Source organism: Ambystoma mexicanum, chromosome 4q, assembly GCF_040938575.1.
Source record: "Ambystoma mexicanum isolate Mex_15411 chromosome 4q, UKY_AmexF1_1, whole genome shotgun sequence".
Lineage (NCBI taxonomy): Eukaryota > Metazoa > Chordata > Amphibia > Caudata > Ambystomatidae > Ambystoma > Ambystoma mexicanum.
The window spans coordinates 515,754,951-515,767,969 of NC_090928.1; the positions used below are offsets into that span (position 1 = coordinate 515,754,951).

General features: G+C 40.9%; 1 long non-coding RNA gene across 1 annotated transcript in view; it reads left to right on the plus strand.

Annotated features, from left to right (window-relative positions):
• LOC138467809 (uncharacterized) overlaps positions 1 to 11,583 on the plus strand; it is a 56,380-nt gene extending 44,797 nt beyond the window's left edge. Inside the window, exons 3-4 of the long non-coding RNA XR_011268147.1 lie at positions 10,809 to 10,924; positions 11,199 to 11,583. This is a non-coding gene — a long non-coding RNA (uncharacterized lncRNA). The remainder of the gene's footprint in view (positions 1 to 10,808; positions 10,925 to 11,198) is intronic.
• The last annotated feature ends 1,436 nt before the right edge of the window (positions 11,584 to 13,019 follow it).

Genomic DNA, 13,019 nt, shown 5'->3' on the forward strand with positions numbered 1-13,019 from the left:
ATGCCAATTGTGGGGTGCAGGAAGGATTGGAATTTCCTGCTATATAACACCAAGACAATGCCTTAATCATTGTTGGCATACACTAGAGTAAATTGAAGAATTGGGGTATGTCAGACATACTTCATGAGATTATTATGGCTGAGGTATGAGTATTGGTTGCTGTGGGCTGAAAAGGGGAATGATGTGATACCATTTAAACAACTGAGGATTGAAGCATGGGTGTTGTTTGCCCCTTTACTTTTTAATTTATAGACAATGGGCGAAACCCAGGCTGTTGTCACTTTAGGAAATGTTCTGCCAACATGGGGACATGTCCCACTCTAGCTATTTGCATATGGTGAAGATACAATGCTGATTTATCAATCCACTCTGGGCTGCAAATACCGATTGCTGCTCCAGCCAGATATATTGCCTGTAATCAGTTTACTATTAATTGGGACACAACTCAGAATCTGGTAATGTATGTAGGTGACATTAGAGGGGGGGATAGGAATTGCTGGTCTCAATATGGTGGATTTGTATTGTTATCTGGTGCCCTAGTTCGAACAAAATCCAGCATGCTGTGAACATCGTTGAAAGGCAAAAAGTAAATTAAAAAGATATATAGGTGGACTACATCAATTGCTTTGTAAAATGGAGGCACTTCTTGCACCATTGAATGAAATAATTACAATTATAAGGAATATAACGATTGGTCCAATGATCATATTTCCTTGTAAACTCTGGTGTAAGGGGAAGTATCGTTTTGAAAAGCCTTGAAGGGTCGGCATGAAAATAATTACTTGGTATAAGATGCTGCAATCCTTGTTGGAGTTCTCAGACTGGAACTTGCACTCCCCGTGATGACTGCAAAAACAGTGGCAAAGGCAGGGGAGGAGCAGAGTCAGTTGCCACTGCGGTACCGGTATCAGGTAATATTATCCCCATATATATGGTCGCCGTAAATAATATCGCCGGGAAAAGTTTCGGCAATATTTTTACATGGCGAGATTTTTGTGGTGACATTATTACATGGAACCGCGGTACCTCCCCAGTCTCCAGTGCACTTCTGCCATGACTCTTAAAGGGATTGTGGGCTTCAGTCGCTGTTAAAGAAAGAAAAAGTGCACAGGCACCAGAATGTGCGTGCAGCACTGATTACCACATTGCTAAGCAACCACGTTAGGATGAGAGCATCCAGTATACCTCACATGTTGAAGTCTTTCCAGGTTGCACCAGCACTGCTTTGATTTGTTCCCGCCCTCTTTCTCCTCATGAACACTGCAGCCAGATCAACACATAACCTACGGAAAGAAGTTTAAAAGATTGTTGTGAGTGCACACAAGAGTTTTTAGGGAGAGTGAGTGTGCATGAATGTATTCGTATGTTAGTGTCAGAGTGTGTTTTTTTGTGTGCACACATGTGTGTTTGACTGTGTTTGTGATTTTCTGGGCATGAGTGTGAGCATGACTCCAAGGCATGCATGTGTGTTTAGCTCAGCTCATGAATGTAATTTAAACTAACCATTTCTGGCATCGATTGTGCAAGCTTTGGCCACAGTTTCATGAAATGACATTAAATTGACCATTACTGATATAGATAAATTGTAACTGCAACTTCATTAAAGTGATTTACAGTTACCATTACTGTCCTGGATTGTCTGTGACCACAGATTCATGCATGTGAATTATAGTGACCGTTTCTGGCATAAATTGATTCGGGCTGCACCTATGTCCTGTCACAATGGGTAGTGGCCACTGTAAATCACTTGCAAGACTCACATAGATTCTGGCCACAGCCTCATGCAAGAGATTTACAGCGGCCATTATTGGCATAGGAGTGTATTCTAGCCACAGCTATGTAAAAGTGGCTTAAAGCAAACATTGCTGGCAATGAAAGGTTGTGGCTGCAGCTCCATGTAAGTGATTATAGTGACCATTACTGGCATAGCCCCATCATGACCACCTGACACCCCACCCCCACCGGGCATCAAAATTTGCCTCCACAACTCAAATGGGATGGTAGGGAGGATGTAATTCTTGCATGCTATACTCTTTGCAGTGGGTTTCAAGAGTCTGAGAGGCTGAGAGATATTTTACAACATATGCAAAGAGGCCATTGTGGAGATTTACATTGCCAGGAATTTATGACAATCTAAATTTGAAAGAAACAGTCAGATATCTAAATCCCAGTTTCAGCAAAAAATCCCCAAATTGCTGTAGCTTCTGTACAGCTGAAATTCATGTGCGTACTTTAAGTACTATACTCCTGTGGGAGATATTTTCCAGGCATTGTTCATAACGGAGTGGACACGCAATGGGCAGTGCCCGCCAGGCAGCACAATATATTCCATATTTTTTGCAAATCACTTGACCAAATTTATTATAAAATTGTCTAATAGCAATTGCTATTCTAAGCAACATACTACACATCTAATCAAGAGCAAATTTGGCAAAACTGTGAATTTCATTAGGCGTGAGGGGTTGCATGCTTCCAGGCACTCCCATATGCCCTGGAGCAATCACAGGAGGCAAGAGAACCCTTTATGAACTCACTATCTCCCCGTCCTACTCCCCGACCCCCTTCAGGCCTTCCTGGGTTGGAACCCTCTCATGAGTTCCTCCTGGCAATTTCACGAGATGGGCCCAATCCTCAGGGACCACTGTTAGAAGTAAACAAAACTGTTACCTCAACATTTCTCCTTTGAATCAAGCCTAGTATATTTTTCCATGTGCCCTTTACACCGCCAAACCCGTCCCCACACTCTATTCCCTGAAACACTAATACTGTGGTGGGCAGGTGGGAAAACACAGAACCTACTTTTGGTACAAGGGCAACTGGCCCCACAACGGCTGTGGCTGGTACCACCCTGGAGGCCTCCTTAGTAGCTTGATTTGACATGCCAATTGGCACTATCAATCATCACCCACAGCTAACAGTGTCCCTGCTATTACTGAAGCCCTACCCCCAATATTATGTGCACATTACAAATCTTGGGCCAAGACCTACACCATAACGGACACCCATCCGTGGCCCATAGTCACTGGCTATGGTATGAGACCCTGGCCTCTCGAAGTGCCATGTCCAGAGCTGCATTTCCTCCAAGCATCCACTGCAACCCCATTTCGTGTTTTCTGAGGCCACAAGAAGGCCCATGGGTAGTGAGGCCATGCTTGGTGTGGGAAGGATGTGCTACCATCAACTGTATCTAACATTAGCATGTTTTCCATGGGTGGGGAACTCCTGCCACCATCGGTACACTGAACTCACCCTCTGCTTCCATTTCAACAAGTTCTTGTACCACTGGCATCCGTTTATCTTTTGGACCCGTAGCCCTTTCCACTACGCCTCTTTGCTAACAGAGGAAAAGCTGCCTTCAGGGGTACTCCTTTCTAGGGCTTGGATTAATCTCTGCCACATGCCCTGATTTCTCACTCATGCCTGAATCAGGTATGCCATACCCTTTATTTTCTCTATCACCTGCACGATGCTACTGCCTCGTACTGCACCCATCAGTGTATCAAGGAACTCATTGGATGTGGCACTATTTGAGCTGGCTCCTATATTGACCTCAAATAGGATTGTGGATTCTTTTCAGTGACCAGCTGCTCTTACCTTAGTACTCCTTGATCTCCTCTCATGCTCCTCTAAAGTTGCTTTTGTGCCACTCCATTTATAACACAACACATCCCTTACATGCATGCTTTGTGCCAGTGTTATTAGCATTTGTTTGAAATGTATCTATGTCAGATATGTATTAGTCTAAGGATTCTTTTGACAGAAGAATGATCCAAATGTAATACTCTCACCAAAGCAACAACCCAACCCCACAATCTGGGACAAGAAACAGCTGTATTAATCTAAATATGTGTTTTATTTACAACAATAAATCAAGGAATTAAAGGTGCTCCCCTAACTTTCAATGCTGAGAAAGTCACCCACAATATATCATATAAATACAGCTAGCTTGTCTACAGAAAGATCAACACTGCTATTGTCTCACCATTTGTTTAATTCTAATTCCCGTACACATCCACACCTCAAAAACATATATGGATGACTATTCCACACTGGTTAATTCACACAATCTACAATATAGAATTACAGCTGTCACCAAACCAGAACCCGCTGGATATCAAAAGGTGAACCAGCTGTCAAAATAAAGTTGGAAACAAAACAATGTTCTTATTTATCTCTAAAGCCATTCACATATTGTTACCTTATTCTTTGGCTACTTCAAATCTAAAATGTTGGACACTGTCTTTCTTTGTGGTGTTAACTTGGTTGGAATTTTTCATTTTATTTAAATGCCAGGGTTCATAAATTCTGTTTATTTTGGGAATGTTGGGACAGTAGCGCTGAACCCTCACACTATACTTAAGGAATCAAGGTCCCCCTCACAACTTCCCAATTCAATATGCTCATTAAGGAATAGATTGCAATTCATTTTCTGACTATGGCAGACACTAATCACAAAGTCTTGTCATTCCACATTTCAATTTGGGATGTTTAAGGCCACCTGAGATCCACAACTGCTGGAGAAAAGACCTATTAGGGTGAAGCTACCTACAGTTTCAGTTTTAATTATCAATAACAAAGTAAATATGCCTTGTAATATATTGCCCGTTTCACTGATATAGCTTATAGACAGGGTTCCCCCCAAAACACTTTCAATTGCCCCCTGGGATTTAATTAATTCTTGGGACATTTTACTCTGGGATCAATTGACTCACTTTGGTTTGTCTTTCCAAGGCCCAGGACAGGTCGGAACAGCAACCAGCTCCATGCAGCACTCTCAGGCAAGCTCTTCCTTTCAGTCTGTACACCTGCTAACAAAATCCCTGTGAGGTTATCTGATTCTGTCTTGGAAAAGGCCACTGTAGTCTATCCCATCTAGGAAAGCCAGTTGAGGGGACTTCCCACAAGCTACTTCCTATTTTAAGTTCTGGCCTTCTCTTCTCATGTCTGACAGGCTTTTTTTAGCTTAAACACCCACAAAACCCACTCATGCAGCATCATTTGATACAGGAAATTTGGATTGGACAGATCCTGTGATTTTTCCCTTCACTTACACCTCTGAGGGGCTTTCTCCTAGCTTTCATTTGCCCATTGAATTTTGTGTGTCATCACAGCATTACTGGGTGTGGTTAATGGGACAGGAATGTGGAATACAATTGGACTAAAATGCAACTTTTCTAATAATTCCCAGTATGTACATGTGATATTAATATGACATATTTGTTTTCAGAATTACGTGAATATTCAGAATTCAGAGACATCCTTTATGTTTTTGACAGTGTGTGCAAAACAGAGTTGTTAAAATATGCAAATGTATGCATAATTGAAACATTCTCTTTCTGTTTTTTTAATTGGGCCAATGGTGCCAAAGTTCCAACTAAAAATGTATTCCCCCTAGTCACTTTAAATGCATGCTATTTGCCATTGCAGATTTTGCTTTTGAATGTTGTCTTGCATAACATATGTTGCTTGCCCCTTGTAAAAACAGGCCCATCTAGTGTAAAAAAAAAAGAAGAATTATAATTGGCTGTATTAATGAAACTGATACATCCTTCAAATGTCTTATTGCTCTGCCAGGGTTAAAGGTAAGGATTTGCTCGAGGAATCTTGCATGAAGAATGTACTTATTAATACACCTGACACTGATCTCATTGACCTTCCTATCAACTTAAAAATAGAAGTCCATAGATTTGGGCTGAATCCCCATTGCAAGTCTTACATTTGGTGTATTCTGTGTAATTTTAAAATAAGTACTTTGTCTTAAGATAAACACAGATGTGCCATTAGCCATTGTAATGCCTTCATCAAAGTGAATGTGATGGGATCTGGAACCCTGCTTTCAAAAAAGTGGATACTTCCACAAACGTACCGTTTGAGGAGAACTGAAGTTCACGGCTTAGGTTCATAGAATGTAAAAAGCTACATGAGATATATTTTGTCCCATGTATTAGAAATGTGCTATTTACATTATATGTACTCATAATGACAATCTGACCATATGTGTGATCTGTTCATAAATATACAAGCACTCTTGTGTAAATTGTACTACTTGTCTGTGTATTATTTTGTTATAGAATTCTAAAATCCAATTTGAACAGTTTATTATATTTCCCTTTCACAAGGCAACAAACAGGCAAAAACACCCTTTCCTTCCTTTTTTTCCATTACAGTCTGCAGGCCAGCATGTTTTTCTCAATATTCTACTTTTTCTATTTAAAATGAATTACCTGAAGTTGCAATGTAAAGCAATTTGCATTACTTAATGAGGAGCATTACATTTAATCATATAACATGTAAGACAACTGCTCAGTCTAATCTCCTCTAATCCTTTAAATTGTAAAACAATTAAACAAATATAAAAGGTACTTGACAACCTGATAACTCAATCAATTGCCGAGGGTGGGACCCGAAATTTGATTACCAGACTCAAAGACCAACACTTAACCACTGTGCTAGTGCTGCTTTCTCATTCAGTGCTAGCGTGATCAGAACCAATAAATACAATACAATATTATCTCCATATTTCAATCGAGTGCAGAAACCGAACTCTGATGAAGTACAAACACTTAATCAACATTCTACTGTTGTTTTGTAATACAATCAAATTGCAATAATGTCAAATAATGTGTTGGATGGAGCCTTCAACCCCCAATCTCACATAAGTAATACCTGGCCCGCACCCGGGGCACACCTCCACAGGAAGGCCTCCACACTCAATCTTCCCCCCACCCTGCAGAAAGGGATCCCTGACAAATACCAACCCCGCCTGCTGCCAATACCTGCTCAGCTACGACCCTACGGGCCGCCAGCCGTAGACCCAAAGCAGACACCAGACCTTTTACCGCTAGATTCTGCACAAAATGGTGGTGAGATTAAAAGCAGGGATCACATATGTCCAGATGTGTCAGGCACAGAGAATCAAAGGAGACAGTACCAGGGACCTGGTACTGAGGAGTTGCTTACCCCTCACTACTCTATATCAGAGCAAGGTTGGATATAATCCTAGTCACACATACATGTAATTATCTAACAGTAGTCATTCGTGTCAGCCAGACAAAAGACCGAGGGTAGAGAGAGGAGGCATACCTGAGAATAATTTTAATTCAAAATTCAGAACATTAAAAAGCTACAAAATACGACATGTGTACAGATATAAAACAGATACAAGTGGTGTGAAAAACAAAACATATAAGGCAAGGCTTCGGGGGGCAGAGAGCCTTAGAGAGAAACAAAAACAGGTGAAATTACTTGATACACCTTCATTTTCTAATACAAACATGTTGCAAAATGGCAAAATTTAGCATTTGCTGAGATATAAAGTGTCGACATGTTTCGGCCAATCGTCATATGGGACATTTTCTCAAGTGTCCATACAGAATCTAGTTGTAGTGGCCATCATCAGGACAAGACATTTCTTCAAATACAGCCTTATAAGTGATTCGATGTGGGTATCACGCACATCTAAAAAAATACACATATATATAAAAATTGGTGATTCCGATTTTTAATTTATCAAACCACATTCTTACTGAGGCAGAAATATCGGTCCTGAAAAATGGACTGAGTTTCGTCCCCACTACTAGAGCCAAAGATTTTGACACTCAGGTTGAACTACACAAATTCTTTCGCCTGATTCGTTTAAAATATTTCTTTAAAGATGGTTTATCCTCTACTAAAATACCCAGTACAACCGGCCTTAAAGTGCCTTCACACTTCACTCCCTCCAATGCTATGGTTAGCCCGGCCATTTTAGCATTTGAAAATAAGATTTTAGAAAAAACAAAACATCTCCTAAAAGACAAAAACCACCATAGAGACAATTTGAGCCACAGTGAACGGCTGGCCCTTGATGTTCTACAAAAGAACACGACTTTCCTAATAAAACCCGCCGATAAGGGCGGAGGAATTGTTCTTTGGGATACCACACTTTATTCCACAGAAGTGATGCTCCAACTGAACAATCCTGATTTTTATCGTAGACTGAATCATGATCCTACAGCTTCCATCGGTGCAGAAATCAAGAGCCTGATGGACCATGCTCTGCAAGAGGAATGGATAGATCAGGATGAACATCAGTTTCTCATAAAAACATCACCTGTCACCCCTGCATTTTACCTCCTCCCCAAGGTCCATAAAAATGCATTGGTTCCACCTGGGAGACCTATTGTATCAGCCATCAATTCTATCCTAGAGCCACTTTCTATCTATGCAGACTGGTTCCTTAGACCCTTTGTGCTACACATGAACTCCTATGTAAAAGATACCACCAGTATGATTAATTTAGTCTCCGAGATCCATCTCAATACCAATGATCTCCTGGTTACCTTAGACGTGACGTCGCTCTATACAAGCATTCCACAAGGAGAATGTCTTACAATAATGGAGCTCTTTTTAAATCAACGTACTGATACATTGCTAAAAGTACCCACACCATTTATTATGGAATGCATTAGAATCGCTTTGACAGAAAATTTCTTCTTGTACGAAGGGACCTTCTATAAACAAATCCATGGTACAAGTATGGGGGCAACCTTTGCGCCAGATTTGGCTAACTTATTTATGGATCATTTTGAAACCACTTCCATCTACCATTCGTCTAATCCTTTCAAAAAAGATATCTTGAAATGGTGCCGTTATATAGACGATGTATTTATGATCTGGCAGGGGGATCTTCCCCGCTTGCATTGTTTTCTAGAATGGCTCAATAACCATAACCCACACATCAAATTCACTATGATGTTTCACGCCACCACTATTTCCTTTCTGGATCTTCTCATTTTTAAAACGGAAGATGGGACTCTTAATACGAGCCTTTTCCGTAAACCCACAGATAAGAATACTCTCCTCAGGTATAACAGCTTTCATCCTCGAAGTTTACGTGAGAACCTACCTATTGGGCAATTTCTGAGACTCAGAAGAAACTGTACTGATCTAGAAGATTTTGCTCGAGAAGGCAGAGACTTGAAACAGCGCCTGTCTGCTAGGGGGTATCCTAATAAATGCATTAACCGAGCATATAAAAGAGCTAAATATGCTAATAGAGCTAGATGCCTTCAACATGAACCCTCGACAAAAGAGGACAGGATTACGTGCGTCAGCACTTTTAGCCCCATTAGCAATACTTTGCACAAAGTGATTAAACAACAATGGCATATCCTGACTACGGATGAGTTTAGTCCCCCACAACCGAGGTTTGCTTTCAAGCGCCAAAAAAACGTTAAAGATTTTTTGGTCCATACGTACCCTGCCACCCGCCCCCTTTCAGCACAATCCACTTTGTGGAATCTTCCTCCTGTAGTGGGCCATTTTAAATGTGGCCACTGCTCAGTTTGTGACCTAACAGACAATTGTAAGTCCATTGACCTAAACGGCAAAGTTTGGAATTTGAGATCTTTCTCCAACTGTGCTTCAGATTGGCTGATATACGGAATTAAATGTCCGTGCAACCTATTGTATATAGGAAAAACTAGCCGCACTGTTCGACTTAGAATCTGCGAACATAGGTCATGCCTAAAGAACAAAACCGAGAATAAACCCATGGTCTCCCATTACACCATAGCTAAGCACCATTACACGGACTTCAAATGGTTTGTAATTCAAAAAATATCCCCCTCACCAAGAGGAGGAAATAGAGATTTGTCTCTCAGCCGGGCTGAACAAAGGTTGATATACACGCTAAATACGGTAAATCAGGGGCTCAACTCCTCGGTGGAATGGAATAACCTGATTACGTGACGTGATAAATAATCTGCAGACACTTCACCATCGGACACTCTACGACCCCGGTGCGTTTTTTCTGACCCTTGGTTATTTGATTACCTTGTGAGGGGTTGACGCTAATACGCTCAGACCTCTCCTCGGGACTCATTTTTTCATCAGCTCCCTTTAAACACGTGTATACACCACGTGCTTCGAGTTATATTTTTCCTGTTGGGACACTCCATCGTCCCAGGGCTTTCTTTTTAATTTACTTTTGAATTTACTTTGTGTGTATATATCTCCGTGGAACATCTCTACACTTGGACAATTGCAGTCCAGGTTGTCTTCCCCCGTATCAGATGGGGACACACACTGTACCTTTAAAGAAAAAAAGGTTCTACCCAATATCACGTGATTGATACACGTATTTAAAAGCCTCCTCCCACAACACCTCTCTGACCACTTGGTACACAGCGGTGAGGACAAGAGGACCCGTAGGCCCTTGCAGGATATTAAGGTAAGCGTCGGTCCTTTACCGTGTTTAAAGTTAAGTGCTCGATTCCTACCGAGCTGCTAAGCTGATTAGTTCTCTTTCTACATCTTGCAGATTTTCTGCGAACTAACCGTTTAACTGTCTCGGACTTGCGTGGTATAAATTCCACTTGGCTGCATAACGTTGACACAACCGTGCCCGTAGCCCATTAGAAAACCGCTGGCGACTGTGTTCTGGAATATCAAAGGTGCGCACTGCGATACATTTTTTCTTGTACAAGGGCCAGACTCCACTTTTTTCTCCCCTTTTTGAATTAATAACTCTGATGCTTTGTTAGGATAGATGATTAGTCTTTTGACCTGTGATACATTTGTTTTTTCATTGTTTTTTCATTTTTTGACACCATTTAAATGATAAATATCGAAGTAATTACGTTAAAATATCCTATAATTAGTTGTTCTCAGGCTAGGTTAGAAAGAAAATATGTCAACCTATGTAAACCTGTGGTTTAGTGACTGCCAACAGCACATACTGCCTCAAACTATATTAAAAACAGTTTTGGGCCTAAAATGAGATAAAATGAAATTAACACTGGGAATAAATTTTCTCGTTCATGTAGAGTGTACTTTGAATCCTCTGGACGACCATTGTAGCAAGAAGATCGTGCTATACTTTCGTCTGTACAAGAGCCATGGATGGTTTTTTCACTGATCACACTCTATTCAGTAGCTACTGGTAAGAGTTGGATCCAATTTTTCTATGTCACACAAATTTATGCTCCCACTGGAAAACTCCTGGGATATGTTGCACCGCATGTATTTGAATGTGTTCGGGGCACAAGACACTATTGGAGTGTGTTTTCAAAAAATATGCTGGGCTATTAAAACAGCCTATATAGGGTAGTTTTTAAGACTAAAGGTTACATTGTTATTGTTACTTAGTTTTAAGATATATGTAAATGTTTTTCATGCATTGTGATTAATTTTTATATATATGTGTATTTTTTTAGATGTGCGTGATACCCACATCGAATCACTTATAAGGCTGTATTTGAAGAAATGTCTTGTCCTGATGATGGCCACTACAACTAGATTCTGTATGGACACTTGAGAAAATGTCCCATATGACGATTGGCCGAAACATGTCGACACTTTATATCTCAGCAAATGCTAAATTTTGCCATTTTGCAACATTTTTGTATTAGAAAATGAAGGTGTATCAAGTCATTTCACCTGTTTTTGTTTCTCTCTAAGGCTCTCTGCCCCCCGAAGCCTTGCCTTATATGTTTTGTTTTTCACACCACTTGTATCTGTTTTATATCTGTACACATGTCGTATTTTGTAGCTTTTTAATGTTCTGAATTTTGAATTAAAATTATTCTCAGGTATGCCTCCTCTCTCTACCCTCGGTCTTTTGTCTGGCTGACACGAATGACTACTGTTAGATAATTACATGTATGTGTGACTAGGATTATATCCAACCTTGCTCTGATATAGAGTAGTGAGGGGTAAGCAACTCCTCAGTACCAGGTCCCTGGTACTGTCTCCTTTGATCCTTGTGATTCAACCCTTTTGCGAGTTTGCTCCCCCGAAAACAAAAAACATTGGGTTTTGGCCCGATTTGTTAATACACAGGCACAGAGAATGGCAGCCAGATTTCGTCACGCCATCCAGCGTCACTGATTGGCCCATTGCCAGCCTACCACCACACCCCAGTAGTACGGCCCTGGCATTCTGATGTAGCTTGTTATGAGGTACTTTTTTAAAATGTTATATTTGTGATTACTTCTCTTTATAGTGCAATCAGATGAACACTTTTAAACAAGTGTTTAATTTGGTTTCATGTGAGCATGTCCCTGACAACTTGGAAGCAGAGCTACACCAGCATCTAGTGAACAAGAGTATCTTTCAACCTAGGTAGCCTGCAAAAGTTACTGGCACGTACATGAGTAATCCAGTCAAAATAAAAGCTCAGGTGAGCACACCCAAAGCAGTTGCAGTGGCATCTGATAACAGTACACGCACGGAGGCTAAGGACAGAGGTTCTGACCCGTCTTCCAAGAAAGCCTCCCAAAAACATGAAGGGAGATCCCAGACACATGGCTTGTGAGCTCCTACTGAAAAGAACAGTGAGGGCACCTCTTGCACTCAGGCGAGCACAATCTCAACACCAAAAGTTAGTTTTCTGTGAGGGGATTTGACGCATAGAAAGGAAGATCTGGCCTGCAAGGGCCAACAGTTGATTTTTGAAGGATCGCACCTGTCTTGATAATTATAACATTTTCTCATAATGAACATGCAAAATATACTCATCTTATGTAATCACTACATGCATTAGTCACAATACTCAGTAGTCTGGGTGTGAACCTTCCAATAGTAATGTTTACTGCTAATTGCTTGTCAGGGCAACAGACAGATGCATAGTGCATCCATGTGCATACATGTGCCTTTTCTGCACTAGTCTTCTGGCAACTGCAGCTACTACTCTTCAGTGGCACAGGGCAGGTTAAATGGTCACATGAGCAGTCCTGACAGCTGCTGTGACCCAGAGTCACTGCAGACAGAGGCTGCATTTTAACTTGTGCACCTCTGGTCAAATATATAGTAATGGTTTACTCATCCATCTGGTGGCAGGGTAAACTCTAGGAATAAGCTACACCTGGTTATGGTATAGTGCCTGATAAGACCACATACTTATTAAAGCCAAACATATCTGATATCATACAAATGTCAGCCCAGTAAGCCCAGACCAGCGATGTGAGAGAAATGTGCATTTATATCAATCTGGCTGTCTGCACTGCTTGAAGTGAGACAATAGGCAGGATGCTATA